This window comes from Strix uralensis, chromosome 1 (assembly GCF_047716275.1).
Source record: "Strix uralensis isolate ZFMK-TIS-50842 chromosome 1, bStrUra1, whole genome shotgun sequence".
Lineage (NCBI taxonomy): Eukaryota > Metazoa > Chordata > Aves > Strigiformes > Strigidae > Strix > Strix uralensis.
The window spans coordinates 39,779,464-39,799,478 of record NC_133972.1 but is presented as its reverse complement, the minus strand read 5'-3'; the positions used below and the strand labels follow the sequence as shown (position 1 = coordinate 39,799,478).

General features: G+C 40.6%; 1 protein-coding gene across 4 annotated transcripts in view; it reads right to left on the bottom strand.

Annotated features, from left to right (window-relative positions):
• Positions 1-18,262, bottom strand: part of DGKB (diacylglycerol kinase beta) — a 356,801-nt gene extending 338,539 nt beyond the window's left edge. For all 4 annotated transcript variants that reach the window (XM_074863476.1, XM_074863493.1, XM_074863484.1 and 1 more), the window contains exon 1: positions 18,142-18,262. The gene's annotated coding sequence lies outside the window, so the exon portion shown is untranslated. The remainder of the gene's footprint in view (positions 1-18,141) is intronic.
• Between the last annotated feature and the right edge of the window lie 1,753 nt (positions 18,263-20,015).

The following is a 20,015-nucleotide window of genomic DNA, read 5'->3' as shown; positions in this document are numbered from 1 at the left end:
ATGTAAAGCTAGCTTTAGTTGATACACCATTAATTAAAACAAGAAGTAGTTCAAAGGAAGTAGATACTGCTGAAGAAACATTACCACTTACAGACTTAACTACATATATCCAATAATGTCACCATTCCAGAAATCTGTGGCTGTTTTTAAATTACTTGAGCATGTGTACTGTGGTTTGCCCCAGGGTCCTGGTTTTCCAGTCACCCACCCTGGGGACCTAGTTGGAAAACGTCACAGCTCCTATCCAGTTCCAGTAGCTCCCCTCCTTTTCCACAGAGGTGGGCCAGTGCAAGCCCAAGCCATATCCAAAATGGTGCTGGGAGGAGTTGCCCAGGGCCTGAGCCTACACCCCATAGGCCAAAAATGCTCCTAATGTATCCACTTCTTTGTCACAGTAAAAGCACCCTAAATAAAAGGAAGATGGAGATTCCGAGCGATGTGCCTTCAGGTACAAACCAAATATGTATCACCTAGTCTCAAATCTTAACCGCTGCACTTTCCCCTTAAGGGGGGAAGAGGTATATACCTTAAGCAGAGTAAACAGAAATTAAGAAAAAGCTGCTGCTTCTTGGAATGCAAAACTGCAAAATGCCAAATATTCTGTTTTCAGAAGCAAGTGAGAATTCAGTGCATTTAGCCTTTTTCAGACTCTGGCCTTCTCAGATACACAAACTAAGAGACTACTCAAGAGATTATTATAGATCTTTAACATTTACTAGTAGTTTCCAGTCCTAAAGGTTCCCAGGCACCAATTGCATCACTAGATTTAGCTTACCTTTCTTAAACTGGCACAACTAAAATAATCAAGATATTTCTTTTGGCATCTTAAAAAGAATTAAAAACATAGATTTAGTATACGTACAAAATTCACTGTAAAAATACCATGTTGTAAATATATGTACATCATAATTTTGTTTTCTATTTTTCTTCAGGATAAGTATACTGATCATTACTGGTATTATACCTTGTTAGTATTTTAGAAATCTACCTACGATAAAGGTGAAATTATGAACATCTATATTTCTATATAGACACACCAGAATATTCTGATTAAAGTAAATGTGTTTCATTTGTTTTGCATATTTCTCCCCTATTTTAATTATTCATGAAATTTATCTAGCCTTTTTAATAACAGGTGTCACCAATAAAGGTAGCAGACCTCTTACAACAGTGTTGCTTAATTAATTACTAAGTTCCAGTTGGCACAGATAATAGAAGAGATACAGTTGTGAATCAGAAAGATGACTCTTAAGTATTTCTATTTCCCTATCTACACAGTAGTCCTTTACTTTATGGATTTAAAAATCTATAAATATTAACTAAAAAGTTCCAGTAAATAGTATTAACAAAAAATGTGTATTATTTTTCTGACAAAAGGGACAAGGGGAGAGAGATCTAACAAATCTTCTTGATAGTCGTAATTCCAGATTATACTGTATTTATTGAAGTTTAAAATTTTGGATGTACAAAGTTCTCCTGAATAGTCAAAGCAGTTACTGTGCAGTTTCAAAAAACTCCAAAAGCCCAAAAATACTTTACTGAAAATAGCAAGCTTTGCTTGCTTGGCAGAGTCGGCAGAGTTATGCATATTTTTTAGATTTATCAAAAGTTGCAAAAACACATGTCTTCTCTTTTATGGGACATCACGATTGCTCCATTTGTGGTAAATCTGCCCTGGGATACAGTATTTTACAAAGAAAATTGCATTACAATGGCCCACATTGTGCCATCTGTTTTAAGAAGAACTCTCCAGTGATTTCTGTAGAGAATAGTCTTAAAAAATAACTGGAACAAGATGTCCCAAAGTACTTTTTTTATCTAGCTTAAATACTTTTGATGAAAAAGATTCTGAAAAATTCACAACACTGAGGCATTACCACTAAGTTATCTTCTTAATCTTCATCTATTCCCAAACAGGTGAGAAGATAGGCAGAGTGGCAGTCACACATGGGACACCTCCACAGCTGCAGAGGCAGATGAGGATCCCTACAACGCAGGAGTTGCATGGGGAGTCCCAGCTTTCCCAGGAGACGAGTCCTGCTGGCTCCCTTCCCTTCCACTCACATGCCCATCAGTAACACCCTGCTGCCACAGCAAAGGCTGTGGCAGCAGCAGAACTGCCAACAGCATCAGTCATACCAGCAAAAGCAGCCAGGCAGGGGGGAATGGACCTAGAGAGACCAGATGGCCACGAGCAAAAAAGTTTGGGATACGACAGTCCCTCACCATTGACCACTGTTATCTCATTGGTTCCACAGGATACATGGCAAACAGTGCGGATGCCACAGACAGAGAAGGGCCCACAGTGGGGGACGGAGAGGGACCTTGCTTTCAGTCCGTGTCAACACTGTGAACAAATTTCATCATGCCACATACCTTAAATGCACTTCAACTGCTCTACAGAACATCAAAAAATGAAGAAAATATTGTCATGTCTTGTTATTGTCGACTCTTTGAAGACTACTTCTCTGACACAAAATGCAACTATAAATTTTAATGCTGTGAAAACACCATGGCTTGCCTTCTTTACTTACTTTTGAAAATGAGATCTCTGTAAAATACCAAAGTAATCATAAAGTTCTGATTTAAGTCCAAAACAAAAAATTTAAGAGGTGTACTATCCTTATTTACACACACCAGAGCTGTTATTTTACAACAGATACATGGAGGAACATCCCCAGAAATCCCCTGGTGAAGTCATCTGAAACCCTGTTCAAAAGAACAATAACCTTCTGCATCAGTACAGCTTCCTGTTATCTCGTATCTGACTTATGATTAGGAAAAAAGCTTCCATTAACTTCATTAAACAGTGATTATCTAAGAATTCCACTGTTTTCATAGCATAACCAATGTTCTTAGATTATTAGTGTTTTTTAGTCAAATGGTCTAGTTCAAAGGTATTGTACTCATTTACCCAGTTGTCCAGATAGACAGCAGTAACAGTCAGATGACAGCAAGAGCATCGTAACAGAACTTTAATATTCATATCACCAGTTCCATAAATTGCTTCAATTTTATAGATATAGAAAACAGTTATAAAATACATAAGAGGTATACTGAATCTAACTCCCACGCTCCACACATCACACACAGATACCACTGGTTTTGCAATAAACACTTCACACAGGTGTTCTGGGTTTGGGGTTGGTTTGGTTTGGTGTTGGTTTGAATATCAATGAGGTAGGGAGCATTTTTTTTTCATATTTAGAATTACTTTAGTCATGCAGGCAATGCCGCTGTCAAAATAGGTCCAAACTGGAATACTAGTAATAAAAGTGCCATGCAAAACATTATAAAAAATTTCAAACAACTTAATATGAAATCACAGCAATTGCAACATCAGCATGAAGACACATCTTTCTTTCCCTTGTCAGGCAATCTTTCCCCCTTCACACTTTCCAGACATCATAGCCTTCAACTTATCCTTGATCCCAGTGTGCTGCTTTATTCTGAGCACCACTTCACATCTCTGTAACTGGGTGTTGCTCAAACACTCACCACAACATTTTGTTTGTTGCTCTTGTGATCTGGAATTCAACAAGGGCTTAGTTTATGCCCTCAAACAAAAAATTCCTTGTTCTACCCATTCCAAAGCCACAGCACATGGCCTCACTTACAGACTGAGAGCTGTCCTGGCTCCTCTCACCCTTGAGAAGGAATGTGCCCATCTTGAATCTGCCACCTTCCATTCTCACATGCCAATGCCTCCCTCCACAGCACAAGAGGACCCAGCAGCTGCTGCAGTTTTCCTGCTCTGACTATGCAGGATGTGGTCATGAGATTTCCACTCAGGTCAACAGGTTTTCCCAAAAAATACAACAGCATTTCCAGCATCTCTCAAACCCACACAACCATTTCTCACTGTGCTTTTACCTACCAGAAAAATGATTCTAAGCATCTCTCTCACACACACACACAAAAAAAAAGGAAAAGAAAAAAAAAGCCAGTGACAGATTTTATTTGATTGCATGTGGTTGGTTGTTCCTACCATCTTTTCCTGCTGCTTTGCTCTGGTAGTCAATCTGTTGTCTGCTCTCGCAAACCATCTTTAACGGTAGCACTTTGGCTCTCTAAAGAAGCAATCCTCAAGGAGTGCAACTTCCACAGAATAATACAGTACATTCCTTCATTTAAAAAGCAGACTTGCTCAACCCTGAGCATCTTTGCCTAGGACATGCTTGCTTTTACACAAGGCTGAAATTTGAGGCCCAGCACTTGGTAAATAGGAGTGCAGACTGACTTTTCACATATCACTAACTGCTGTAATCATCCCAAGTAGAAAAGTAAATATTTTGAAATGGAAACACACCAAAAATACTCTGAAATTAAATGTAAATCAAGCATGACTGTGCATATGACAATCCTGTTAGCACCTGTCCACCAGTAATCGGATGGTAGCAAATCACTGTGTCCATATGGACCAAACCTGACATTCACAGAAACTGAGAGAAAAGATGCACAGTTAAGTCAAACCTGGAGCTTAAGCCACATGGAGGCATCCTGAAATTTTACTGGAATTCCATTTCAGAAGTGGGGGAGGGGAAATCCTCACTATCTGGCTGTAAGTATTTGAAAATAAAGATGTAGATTTTATAATTCTCCCTCTTTTTTCCCTTTATTTCACATACACACCAGTTCTCCCCAATCTTTAGGAAAAGAGGAAAAAAACCTACCAAAACCCAAAAACCCAAATAACAAAAAATACCCCAAAATAGCTAACTGGCTGAATAGAAATCCAGTTTCTCTCTGCTGCAGTCGCTTCCACTGGGGTCACCACTGGCAGTGCCCTGTCAGCCTTTGGGATCAGCCCAAGCAGCTCCCACCTCCACGGTTCCTAATCCCTGGAGCGCCCTATCTACATCCAGTGGAAAAGAAAAAGCAAGAACAGCTCAAGGACATGGCAAGTGAGGAGACAGCAGCAGTCAGAGGATGTAAGATGGGGAATGTAAGACAGACATGGTTGGAATTTTCCTCAGTTGCTCTTTTGGTGGTCTGATTTAAGAAATGCAACAGGATTTTTTTCCAAAATGCCATAAAAAAAAGGTGTACAACAAGGTGAGTAACTCTGCGCTGAGCTCACCTTCTGTCACACATTTCACTGACTCTAAAATAATGGGCTAGGAAGAAGCTTACACACATAGATTAACACTTTTATTTTACAAAACTCTTCTGTGTATCACTGAATATGTATTTCCATGTAGTATAAAAAATATATGTAACTGTTACTAAAGCACTCCCTAGATTATATTACTATGTTTCCATAACCCTAAGATTCTTACCACCATGACACCAATGCAACAGTAAAAGCTATTATATAATGCATAGTTGATTAATAACATACAGCAGAATAGAGGAACAACAGTGATCAAAAGGGCCACATCTGCAGACCGATGACGGAACTGTTCATTTTCTAAGATTTAATGTATATATTTTTACATATTCCTAGAAAACAGAGTTGTAATTACTGTTCCAATATATAGCAAGATCCAGACGAACGGAAAAATAATTTTAAAAGTTCAAGTGTATTTTTCTTGTACTAAAAATAAAAAAAATTACATTATATTCACATCTGCACATGCATCTTCTTTTATGTGCAAGTCCATTATGAGGAAAAAATCATCTAAAGATCTGAAGGTTATAAAACTAGTATCAGATCCATACATCTCCTGGCTTCAGTTCTCCAAAAAGAAGTGATGACTGCAGCAGGACATTTCAAATACAGCTCACTACAAAATCCCATGTTGCTGACCACAAATGACTTAACTGAAGCCTCTCTCAGGGACTACATACCACGATCTGCATGAGTTAAACTCCCGCGTACGTCAGCAGCAGGTCCACACGCAGAAGGAAGGTCATTGACAGTTTCAGAGGCATGAATTTGTCAGTCTAAATCCTGATGTCACTCCCTCAGAGTATCAGTAGATTAGAAGCTGCCTGCATAGACCTTCTATGCATCTGCTATGAGGGCCATAACACAAATAGAGCTTAGGGAAAATATACAAAAAATAAACTTGATAGATGTTGTCAAGATATTCACAATACCAGAGATCACATCCCAATAGTCAGCATTATGATGCATTCATTTTATACTGTACATAATTCTTAATTTAAAACTTCAAAGTATAGGAAACATTACAGTCTAACTCAGTATTTTCAGAATAAGTGAACTTTAAAAAAAAAGTAGTAACTGGAGTCCGACAGCATCAGCCTTCCTCATTTACTATTCCCTTGCTTTATCATATTCACCTTTGCAAGTTCAGATCCACAAAATTACACACTGCCTTTTGATAGTGTTCGCTATTCATTAATTTTACTAGCCCAGAACATTTCAGTGGTTATTATTAAATACATCTCTTACTGAGCTACAATTGCTTGGATTCCTTTGTAGAGTAAATTTTTGTACTGTACACCTAACAGGGTGGCACCAGTCTACCTCAGTAGTTCAGACTACCTATGAAATACTGGACAATATTTCACTTAGATTCAAATAACATGTCACAGAACTGTAACTCCTACTAAAAGGATTAAATAAATGATGTAATGGAAGGCTATATACTGTATTATTTATAAGCACTATTATTTACAATGATAAGTAGTGCTTACAGAATAATTTATGGGAAATGTATTTTTTTCAGTTAAGTGTGATCACCAACTTCACAGAAGTACAATTCTTGGAAACAGACTCCCAGTGAGAATAGTCATGCTTTCGAATAAGAGGTAACGTTGTTCCCATCTTCTCCAATACTTTAAAATAGCAGACCTTAAAAAATTCTGATAGTAACTGCTTTGCTTAAATATCTTCACAGATGAGCACATTAGGCATGCAAACATTATCAAAGTATTATGTTTTATTGTAAACTAAAATTATCTCCGTCTTTTGCCCTCTTTCTTGTAGCATTATTGTAAATCTTAAGTTATTTTTTTAGACTGTAGGGAGACATTCTGTGGCTTGTGGTAAGGGTGTGCAAAACTGATGCACAGTGAACCCCATCTGAGTGAAGCATTTATGACAAGGTTTCCTGACGGTGTAAACGACTAAACACAATGGTCCATGTGATCTATTCCAGGTCCATGTTCCCATTGCTATACTGATCTATTAAAAGAGGATGAATATGGTAACGTTGACTTTTTAATAATAATGTAATACACAGCAAATTATTTAGTAATAATACATACACACTGTACCAGTTACTTACAAACTCCACTTCTGTTGGGCATATGATCTAGATAAAAATAACACTTCTGTCAAGTTTTGGACTTCATCCAGAACTAATGTGATCCCAGTTAGGGTCAGTCACTTGTTTGGGAACTGTTTCTCTAATTACCACCTCAAAACTTCAATTCCTGTAAGTAATTAAACTGTAATAGATACCTTCTGACAGCTATAAATTTAATCATGTTCACAACACACTATGAATGCCGGCATATTCAGCACATAGTCAATATAAAATTATATAAGAAAGTGTGCATACATATATACACACAACCATTTTCTAAATGGACAAAGTCAAGGTATTTACGTATTCTTCAGCAGAAGGTTAACTATTTTGTATTAGGTTATGATTAGAAGATTAGCAAACAGAAAAACAAAAAAACCCCTAAACATTTCAAAAGAATTTTTCAAACACATTTTTATTTCTAATAATTCCTTAAATAAATTTACCCAAAAAATGTGATTCATTAGACTGTTATGAAGTTAATCTTTTAAATAATTTTAAGTTCACTGTGTTCTTTTAATTCACAGAATAAAACACCCATTCCCAATGGATGATCAAATCATTCTTCTACTTGTTACTATACCCATACCAATGAAACATTTAACACAGATCCCATAATGTTTTTAAGGACTGATAGAGGAAAAGATTTATAAAGTTGAAACAGAAGTTAGGTATAATATAGGCACTAAATCCCCTAATACCCCAACTCTCCTTTCTCTTGCTTGCTAATGCTGCCCTCCACTTCCCACTGGAATAGTCTCTTATGTCTCAGCATTGATGAATATGTCATGCACATAAAAAAAGAAAAAAAAAACCTAGCTGCTAGCTGTACACTTAAAGTGATGAGCAGTGAGCTCATCAGCAATGAGTTATCACTCAGAAATAAAATTTTGGAATCACAATCAGAAAACAGCAGATCAGTGCTCAGCAGTATTCAAAAAAAACCAAAACTATTCAGAAAGGAACAGAGCATAAAACAATTTATTCCACCTTATAGATCCCTGGTACACTTGCATTTTGAGTAACATATAGAATTTTTAGACTTTCAAATTGATTAGAACTGGAAAAAGAAAAGGACAAAAAGATGAAGCAACCTGCTCATAAGGAAAAAAAGATTATCATAGAATCATAGAATAGTTTGGGTTGGAAAGGACCTTAAAGATCATTTAGTTCCATCCCCTCCTGACATAGGCAGGGACACCTCCCACCAGATCAGATTGCTCAAAGCCCTGTCCAACCTGGCCTTGAACACTTCCAGGGAGGGAACATCCACAACTTCTCTGGGCAAACTGTTCCAGTGTCTCATCACACTCATAGTAAAGAATTTCTTCCTTACATCTAATCTCAATCTACCCTCTTTCAGTTTAAAACCATTACCCCCCATCCTATCACTACACTCCCTGATAAAAGAGTCTCTCTCTGACTTTCCTGTAGACCCCCTTCAGGTACTGGAAGGCCACTATGAGGTTTCCCCAGAGCCTTCTCTTCTCCAGGCTGAACAACCCCAATTCTCTCAGCCTGTCCTCCAGAGGAGGTGCTCCAGCCCCCTCATCATCTTCGTGGTCCTCCTCCTCTGGACTCACTCCAACATGCTGGGGGCCCCAGAGCTGGACACAGCACTCCAGGTGGGGTCTCACGAGAGTGGAGTAGAGGGGGAGCATCTCTCCCTCAACCTGCTGGTCCCGCTTCTCTTGACACGGCCCAGGATATGGTTGGCTTTCTGGAACACAAGCACACATTGCCAACTCACAGTCGGTTTTCTATTCGCTACTACTCCCAAGTCCTTCTCCTCAGGGCTGCCCTCAATCCATTCTCTGCCCAGCCTGTATTTGTGCTTGGGATTGCCCCAACCCACATGCAGGACCTTGCACTTGGCCTTGTTGAACTTCATGAGGTTTGCACAGGCCCACTTCTCAAGCCTGTCAAGGTCCCTCTGGATGCCATCTCTCCCCTTCAGTGTGTCGTCGGCAAACTTGCTGAGGGTGCACTCAATCCCACTGTCCGTGTTGCTAACAAAGATGTTAAACAGTGCTGGTCCTAACACCGACCCCTGAGGAACACCACTTGTCACTGCTCTCCACCTGGACATCAAGCCATTGACTGCAACTCTTTTGAGTGCAACCATCCTGCCAATTCCTTATCCACTGAATGATCCATCTGTCAAATCCACATCTCTCCAATTTAGAGACAAGGATGTCGTGTGTGACAGTGTCAAATGCTTTGCACAAGTTCAGCGAGATGACTTCAGTTGCTCTTCCCTTTTACACCAATGCTGTTACCCTGTCACAGATTAATTATCTTCCCTTCTACAACACCCACGGGTTGAAGATCATCACCACAGCTGTTCTGCCTTAAGGTGCTTGAACAGTTTAAAACCTTTCCAGACATTGTGCTTTTCACAAGGAATTTCTCTTTGAACAGCCTTACCATTTCTTGCATATCCCTAAAACATTTAAATGGATGTAGTAGATACTGGTTTTAAGTGTTTGAGGCATTTAGGTTCTATAAAGAAAGCAGACATATATGTTCTATTTGTAGAGGTTCTACACACCTCTGTATATGTGCACCTCTGTCAATGAATCACTCAAGAGAACTGGTCTCAGTCTAAACAGGATGAAAATCAATTTTTATATCAACATGCAATAATGAGCTACACATGTGATTCATATTCATAAGTTAGTATCAAGCATGGTTATCAATGTACATGCTGACATGAAAACACAAGGTTCAGCAAGTACAGAAGATCTTCATATTGGAACACACGTATCAACTTCCCTGCAGAAAAACAGTATTTTATTCCTCCATGGGTTAATAATTTGCTCATAGTTTAAAAGAGATGGCACCTGCTTTGCCAAATACATATTTGCATTTCCAAAGAATGAGAGCAGTAAACAAGACAAGGGGAGGAGTGCTGAAACTTTTCCTGAATAAATTAAAGATTAATAATCTCTAAAGGGAAGGGATGAAGCATTTGAATCTGAATGAAAACTGCAGAACGTGCCAAGAAATATGTACAAGAATTGGCAAACTTTTCCTGCTTGTGATGCTCTCCAGTGAAAGCTGGCCAAGAGCGTAAATAATGCAAGATGAACCAGATCCCGACCTCACAGCAAACCTAAGGAGTTGTACCTTGTCAGACACATAGAAGATTTCGGTCCAATTTTAGTACAAGTAAACAAAGCAAGAATATCTTTCAGTTCAGTAATTGCTATCATTATAAATCCATGCTTCACAGTAGTTTATTTTGGATTTTGCAAACAATGCTTTTATTTAATTTTATCCTAAGTTGGTAGATGAATTAAGGATGAATTACAGAAGTTTTCAAGGTTTCTAGATGGTGAAAGCATTACTCCACCCCTATAGCAGTGGTTAGCTTTTTAGTTAGGGTCCTGGACTAATCATGCAGAATTCACTGTCTTAATATATCATCGTGTTAGGATACTGGAAGGGTAATAGGTCTTCTCTTTCTTTAGCTGGACAGCATTTTGAGAGCCACTAATGTAGGATCTGAAATTAAAAAGCTTCACTGAGTGACCAGAGTTGATCAGGAATCTGCCCTGAACTGAAATAAGGTCAGAGGGAGTATGGCCCAAACCCTGAAAGAGTGTTCTTCAAAAGTGTAAGATCTTTTATATGGCTCATATATTCTTATTAGTTTCCTCTAGAGCTATCTGCTCATTAAACTACACTGAAATATGACTGAATGTTACTGTTACTTGGAAAAGTGTATTTGTATGATTCTACAAATTATTCTGTCATTGACAGATGATCTATCCTGACCTCCATCTCATCAGACCTGAATAAGAACTTACACAAATGCTTAGTGGAGACTTGATTTTCCTCTTGTTCATTAGAGATGCAACTAGATATAAAGTACCGGATCATCCATCAAGATTATTTTTCTCAACACCAACAGAGACATGAAAAACACCATACTGGTGCACTGTAATACAGGGTAGAAAAAATTTCTTGATCGCTCATACAAGTAACCTCACAAGCTGTTTTTATAATTTCTGGATGCATAACTTATTTATAGGAAACAGTCTTTGACACAATATAAAGCTTTTTTATGAGTCATTATTTTGAATTCACAAAGACAAAAAAATTTCTTAACTATGGTATTTTACTATGTAAGGAATACCAAATAACCACCTGGCATTTTCAATTTAAAGAGGAAGTAAATGAATATTCTTATCTGAGTAATCTACTGTGATTAGCAACATCTAATCTTCAAAACTGGGAGGTTTCCCCAGGATGCCTCCAGCCACTTTATTTTTATGAAGAAACAGTTGTGTCAACAGAGCTAAGCCTAACAAAGGGCACTACAAGGTTTTATCTCTGTTATATAAAAGATTACATTGCTTAGAAGGTTTGAATTCTTTGACATAGAAGTTGTAAGGCTGTTTAAACACAAACCTTTTCATGAGTGTTTTTAAAGTAAAAAAAAGGCAGAATGACCCACTGCCCCTCCTACAATGAGCAGAAGTCATAGTAGCACTATACAATTTTAAATTTACAACAGGGTATGAAGATAAACCCAAGCACAGCCATAGCAGTTTTTCAACCTGCATCACATGTTGAACAAAGTAAAACTAAATTCCTGAGCAAGACTTTGTGGTTTCAAAGTAAATCCAGAGTTTCAGAAAATTCTATAATTTTATTTTACATTAAAAAGTGTTATTGGAATATTTTCTGTCAATAAGGAATTAAGACAGAGGCTTTTTTGAGAAAAGCATGTCATAGCCATTTTTTTAAGACATGATAAAAAATGGAAATGCTCCAAAGAACTTGTTTATTTAGTTATATTTAAAAATAGGTCCTTTGATATTTAACTTCTGGTATGGGGCCCATTCTAAGCAACTAAAAGGCTATTTTACTTTGTGTTTTTTTTCAGTAATGCACGGAGAAGATCTGATACAGTCTTTGGTGTTCAATTCTCCCTTACACTTCTCCTTCTAGTTGAGAAAATACCCAAGGGTACACTTTATCTCACCCAAAGCCGGATGCCTTAAAATTAGACCTTAAACTGTGAAAGAGTCATTCCAGCCAGGCACCCTTTATAATTAATTGAGACCTGGATACATCCGGAATGTACTTCAACTGACCTATATAGGATGCTCATCTTAAAATTAAAATTTCCCTCAGCAGGTGCTTTTGTGTTTCCATTAGCAATAATAGGAGAGACAGAAGGTAACCAGATGGTATTTAGATACTGAATACAGCACAGATTAGTCTCATTTATGTATATTTTGAGCATTATCAAAATTTTTAACTCTACATGATTGACTAAATTATCAAAATACCAAGAAACAACCAAAGTAAAACTTCTGAGTAAAAAAATTATAGGAGTACAGGGAAACAGCATCCTGGCTATATAAAAGAGCTTCATCCGAGTTTTACATTTCTAGTCCTAAACCTTTTCACAGAATTCACTTGCTTAAATCCTGTAAATTTTAGAAAAATAATTTATTTGAAGACTAACCTTGGGGAAAAAAAAAATTAAAAAAGTAACCATTAAACTCCCTTAATTTATTCCTATCTGTAATCACGTATTTGGCTGTTTTCATCTACTTCAATATAAATTTTTTTGGCTACTAATTCCGTTATTTCCCTTTTTAATTTTTTTTTCCTTCCTCCCTTCTTAGAAACATCCTTCTGGCCTTATCCTAATATTACCTCCCATTCAGTTGATGAATGCAAGCATTTATGTAGGAAACATGAGAAAATCCATTATTAATGAGGCAAAAGACTCCACAAGAAAAAAGCAGCAAACGCTTGATTCTTGTGATGCCGTGGTTCATACCGCTTATGGCTAGGCCATAGCTTCTATGTACTAGATTTACAAGACACCACCTTTCCTTTCAGAAGACAAGACAGGAAAGTCTGCTGATTTCACATCATCCTTGATTCTTTCCTGAGCAGATACAGCTGCCTTACTATTTGCAATTTCTGTCTTTTGCTTAAATTTAACTTGTCAACCATCTAGGACCAAAAACATACAAATAAGTAACTGCACCAATGTGCTGGTTTTGATTGGGATAGAGTCAATTTTCTTCACGGTAGCTAGTATGGAGCTATATTTTGGATTTGTGCTGAAAACAGTGTTAATACGGAGATGTTTTTGTTATGGTTGAGCAACGCTTACACAGAGTCAAGGCCTCTTCTGCTCCTCCCACCACCCTATTTGTGGGTAGATTGGGGGAAGTTGGGAGAGGACATGGCTGGGACAGCAGACCCCAACTGACCAAAGGGATATCCCATATCGTATGATGTCATGCTCAGCATATAAAGCTGGGGGAAGAAAGAAGAAGTGGAGGACGTTCAGAGTGATGGTGTTTGTCTTCCAAAGTAACGGTTACCCATGACGGAGCCCTGCTTTCCTGGAGATGACTGAGCACCTGTCTGCCCATGGGGAGTGGTGAACGAATTCCTTGTTTTGCTTTGCCTGTGCATGCGACTTTTGCTTTACTTATTAAACTGTCTTCATCTCAACCATGAGTTTTCTCACTCTTACCCTTCCCGTTCTCTCCCACACCCCACCGGAGGTGGGAGCAAGCGAGCAGCTGTGTGGGGCTTAGTTACCAGCTGGGGTTAAACCACGACAATGAAAAAGCCACATGTACTTCAACAGTGTTCAGGACTGATTTCAGATAATTTCCAAACTTGAAACAGCATAAGCATCAGAAGTGTCCACCTGGAGACACAATTAGACCAAACAGAATAAATTTGACTAGTTGCTTTTCCTTTATGCAACATGCTTTAGAAGACAAAGGAAAAAAGGATCAAGGTTCTATTACCCATGTGAGTTCTTCACAATCCCTGAGTAAACCATGACTACATTGAAATTCTTCACAAAGTCCCACAAGACAACCCAAAAGGGAAGCGAAGCACCATTTCAGAGCAGAAGACTCACAGAATTCAACGCACACAGTGCAACACAGACTTTTGTGAAAACTGCATTATGTATCTGCTGGGATTCTTGCTACTGTAAGGACTTGAGAGTCAACTATTAATTACTACTACTGAGCACTAAACATTCCATTGAACTTATAACGAAAAAAAAAAAAAAAAAATCACAATTTCAAACCAAGTAAGAAAAATGTGGCTGAAAATCAAACTAAAAAAAAATAAATTTCACAGCATTTGCATCAACTAGAGATTTCTACCAGCACATATAAAAGGTCCATTACTGAAAATTAAAATCATTAACAGACAAGAAGTATCTAGAGATCATTTTATTCATGGTTTATTATAGTAAATAACAAACAATCTAAAAATAAAAAGCTCATCTGTCCCAGCAATTAGAAGTCCAATTAGTAACACTGAACTGCCAAATGTGTCTGCAAGTTTGCTTTTCTTTGTTTTATTTACTTTTTAAAAAATAGTTTAGACAGCACAATAGTGTCAGAGTTGTACATTTACATTCCAAACTGGTATTAAGAGGTTGGACAAGAAATAATTAAACAGTCTCCAAATACTTACATTTGTTAAGCTTTAAAACTTGTGGCTAACTAACTAAACAAGACTACATCCCCTCAGGGCTAGACTGCTGCAAACACGATTCAGAGAAATCTTCTATTTTCTTCAGAAACAATTAAAAAAGGAAAATATGTTCTAGATTGCATAAAGCTGTTTTACTGAGTGTTTGGGGACCGTTAGTCATCCTGATTTCAAATAAATAAATAAATAAATACTTTACTTCTCAACTTCCTAAATTGGTCTAAATACCTTACCTCCATCAGATCATTCCTATCTGTAATAAGAGCATCATTAGTTTAACGAAAACTAGGTCAGGTTGACAAACTGATGATATCAAAGTCCAAATTTGTAACTTTTTCCGCTCCTGTAGACAAGGTATCAAAAATAACTACAAACATCTAATTCTTTTCAGTGAGACCCAGCTTCTTAAGCTTTCCTCCAGTATTGTGAATTTGCTGGTTCAGCTATAAAGCAGGTTCCCAAACAGAAAATTATTAACAAAACAGTCTTATGAAAAACTACAATTATGGACAAATAATGGTCTTAACTCTACTATTACTGTTACTAATTATTTCGTAAGTGCCGCAGGAAACAATGGACAAGAGCCCTCTGACTGAAGAGACTCACAACTGAAGGTCAACAGATCCTTTATGGGGAATTCTTCCCACCGAAAGAATTTTTTTTAACCTTTTATATCATCTCCTATTGATTAAACAGGCTGTGAAATGCTGTAATTCCTACAGAAAAAGGCTTAGAACTCATTCTGTGCAGGTATAAAAAAAAACCCAAACTTGAATGATACCTAGAGCAAGGCTCAGCACATTTTATTAATTTATTTTTGTTTGAGACAGTAGTGCAAAACTCAACTGGCAACTCCCAGAATAGATTGCAAACCTTACTTGACAGCAACAAGAAGTAGGGAGCTGGAATCCAAAACTAATGATTTCAGGAGGTCAGCAACCTGCTCTTCAGTAGCATCGCACTCTGCTGATGTCTCCCAGATTTCACATTGTAACTTTAAAATAAACATAGATGTCTTTCCCAAGTACCTTCTCCTTTCCAGGTAGGGTCTGGCTGAAATTGTTTTGCTCCTGCACACCAAACTACAAAACAAGATCTGTTCTTTGTGTTTTCCTCTCCCTTATGATCATTGTCACTCTTCCATAATTCTAGATACAGATGGAAACATTTCATCACACACTTTTCACAGCAGTCCACGACCCTCACCATGACAAAAGATGAGAAGATACAGCACGAATATAGGTATCATCACATAAAATACTCTTTAGAACCAAGTTAACTTTAACCAAGGAAACATCAGAAATAACTGAGGCTTTAAAAAGACTTGTTAAAATTGCATGCAGAAGGTGTAACTTATCAATGATCTAATTCATAACAAGGATTCTAAGTGATAACAATTCGAAGCGAATGAAACATTATGTATCATCTATATATGCTGTTAATATTTATTAATTTAATTATAAAATATAACTTAAACCCATTATCTTTCATTCTATAGGTGCCAATCACAAGAACTCAGTGCTACTGTCAAGCAAGCACAACACAAAAGAAGTCCAGTCCAGCAAGTTTTCCAGTGTTGACCTATTACTACCTTTAATCCCAAATGTACTTATGCTCTGCTTTAGCAAAATGCTGCTCTAGCAGGTCTCCTACAACCCTCTTACTCTCTTCATTCCTGTTCCAGTGATTTCATGCCATTGTCAAGAGGTACCCAGACCTGTCATAAAGTGTCACCTGAATGACATTTTGTTCCAGAACAGAAATGGTGCAGAATGTCCTTATAAATAAAAAACCCTGATGCCTAGTGCTCTTCAAAACAGATACTAACTTTTTTACTTTCAAACTACATAAACTGTTCAAAAATAACTTAGCCATTCATTTATGCATCGGTAGTGAGCACCGGTCTTTGAATGTTTTGAGACACCTATAGGTGTTTCCAAAAGATTACTTCAGTTTGTAAGTAACAGTAACAGTTCCTAAACAAACATAAGAAAGTGTGTTTTTCCCTAAACCTGCTTAAGAGCAGCAACTTCGGTTGTTTGCAGGCACTTAAATAGATTAACAGATTTAGGCCCCAAATACTTCAAATTCATAGCATAAAATATCTCACTCCACACACGTTTCAGACTGTTGAGTAATTGTTTCAGGATTTCCCTGCCGTGATAAACGACAAAGTCCTTCCACCTTGACAAAAGAACAAGGGATGACATAAACCCCGGGAGGAAAGCACTGCTTTGTGATGCCTCACGTTTCTTGATACTTGTTTTCATTCCGTACCAGACAGGCATTTCAGGCTCTGAGCAATACTGGATTATCACTTTGGGGAGAAACAAAGAACTTCTTTCCTGTCATTTTATCATAAAGCATAGCACAAGTTCAGTCATTTGGGAATGCGTATTAGTTTCTTGGTATGGATTTTTTTTCAGATGTGTAACGACGTTTTAATATACGTAGAAGCATTATACCATTCAAGTACAAAGAGCAAAAACTATTACCTTGCTACATTAGGTCATCTGACCTACACGGGAGTAGAAGAAATGTTTAGTGGTTTAAAAAAAACTCACACCACATTTCTCCTGAAAGAATTACTGGTTTTCCCCATCTTGTTGCATTCCCTTTCTTAGTTTATGATAGAGATTTCGAAAGCTTATTCCATCTGCTTTCTGAAGTTACATCAACCAGACAAAACTGCTTCTGAAAATTAATAAAGTTTTCACTAAATTTGTCGAAAAGCAGTCAAATGGAAAGAATTAACTGAAGACCCTATAATCTGCTTGTTTAGCTAGGGAAAAAATACTTATGATCCAGTAATCTTCTGAGAAAACCTTTTATCCATTTCAAAAACAGGATACTCACAATGAAAAATGTAATCACATGCACTCCTGACAAAAAGCGCTTTTCAACAAAATGAATCAAAGCGACACTGGACCACACAAAACAAGAATAAGCCGTATCTAAATTGACTTCAGTCATCCACAAGTTTTGCCAATTAGCACAGGATTTTTAATTCTTCCTTGAAAAGACCCTTAGCCAGACAGTCTGCCACATCAACGCTCAAAGTTTCAGCAGACCAGCCTTTCGAACCTAAGTTTGCAGTTGCACCTTTTGTTTGCTGCCCTGACGACGTTCGCGCCCGCGCTGCCTCCTTCAGCAATTCAGCGGTTTGAGCCCAGCTACCGCCGCCCGCCCGCCCAGCGCCGGGACCTGCCGGGGATGAGCGAAGCGATGGAGGTCAGCGAGGCAAACTGGCATCCAGAAACCAAAGCGACGGGCCGTGACAAATGCAATGCAGCACGGCCAGCTACAACTTTCTGCCTAGCCCCTCCGCTACGTCCATACCCGCCCCCCCACACACACGGCCCCCCCGCCGCCCCCAGCTCCGCGATCGCAACCAGTTCAGCCGCCCAGCGACTCGCGAACTTACTGCAGTGCGATGCGGGAGGAGGACACGCACGGCCCTGGGATGCGGGGGAGCCCGGCGCGCTAGGCAGCCGCGGGGACCGGCCATCCAGCCGGGCGACCGCCAGCCCCGCCGCCGCCGCCAGCCCCCGCCCCGCTGCCGCCGGCTGCCGCAGCCCAGCGCGCCCGGCCCCGCGGGGCCGCCGCCACCCTCCGCCCCGCTCCCCGCCGCCCTCCGCGGCGCAGCGCGGATCCCGGCAGCCGCCCCGCTCCCGGGAACAGGCAGCCGCCGCCGGGCCGCGCGGTTTTAAGCGGCTGTGCGCCAGCACATCTCCCACCCCTTTCTGGCCGGGCGGCAGGGGGGAGGGGACAGGCGACACTCGCACACACTGACACACGCTCTCGCCCGCAGCCCCTCCCGCCCCCTGCGCAGCTGCGGTACCTGTTGTCCGGCGCCTGCATCCTCCGGGCGCCGCCCGCCGACTCCGCGGCCCCGTCCCCGCTCCACGCTCGGGCGGCGGTGCGCCAAGACCCGAGCCCCGCTCCGCACGGCTCGGCTCCGCTCCGCTCCCGCTTCCCCAACCGCCCCCCGGCGCCGACAGACACCGTCCCCGCACCCGCGCAACACTTACCCAAAGTTTAGCCGGTCTCCCCGCCGGCGGCGGCCGCGCCGGGCTGCCGGTCGCTCTCCGGCCGGCTCCGAAGCAGCGAGGCTGAAGCAGCGGCCGCGCCCGCGCAGCCGCGGGGGCGCGGAGGGGCTGTGCGCGGCCCGCCCTGCGCACCTGCGCGGCACCCGCCCGCCCTCGCGTACCTGCCGCCCGGGGCTGAGCGCGCTGCCGCGGGAGGGGGAGGCGGTCGCGGAGCGGCTCCCACGCAGGTGCGCGGGCGCTGCGCCGCCCGGGTCCCCGGCTCCAGGGTGTACGGGGGCGGCCGCTGCCCCCCCGCCGCAGCCCCGGCCGGCCCACGACAGCCGCTGGCCCCCAGCAAGGCCGGCCCGGGCACCGGCTCCGCGCCCCGGCGCCGCTCCAGCCGCCCCCGGCCCCGCGGCCTCCCGCCCTCCCTGCCCCGGGCCGGCCCTGCCGGGGTCCCCCGCCGGGCTCGCCGCGCGAAGCGCTGCCCCGTCCCCCCGCTCCCCGCCAGCATGTGTTTGGGAAGCTCGCCGGAGGTAGCTACCGCAGAGGTAGGGCCCGTTAGAATTTGCGGATTTACTCGGAAGAGGAAAAAAAGAGGTAACGGAGCGGCAATGGCGTGAGCATTAGCGGCATGATGCCCGTGCCCCCCGCTTACCAAGACGCAGAACAAACTTTCACTGCAGGTTCCCCTTGTGTTTGATGGCAGTTTGGCGTGACCAAAAGAAAGTCCCCTGAAAGACTGGCAGATTTCGAAGCAGTACAAACACTGCCAAACTTCCATCTTCACCCAGCCTCGGGGGCCGTTCCCAGCTCAGCCTCAGAACATCAGCTGGGAACCTGATGGTCTGGTATAATTATAATGACCATCAACTCCCATCTAAATTCACTTTCTTTGTATACGGCCCTAAAACGACTTCAGCTTTGAAGGGTGTTTCAGGCAATCTAGATGAAATGTAGGATACTACTAATAATTTTCTATAATAATAAAACGATGGAAGTATGCAAATACAGAACATTTTACCAAAATTTTTTTATTTTGTAACTGCATCCATTCTTCCTTTCTGAAATCTGCATTTAAAGGGTTTAATTTTCACATAATGCACAAGTGCTAGAAATTTTTTGAATCCTCCTTATTTTAGTAACCATGTAAAACCTTGTCAGCGCGATTTTGTTTATAAAAGTTTTGGTTTCTTAAAGGAGAATTCCTTAATTCACCTAGTGTACTGTGATTTCCTCAGACTATATGGTACCTACTGTCTGTAAATTA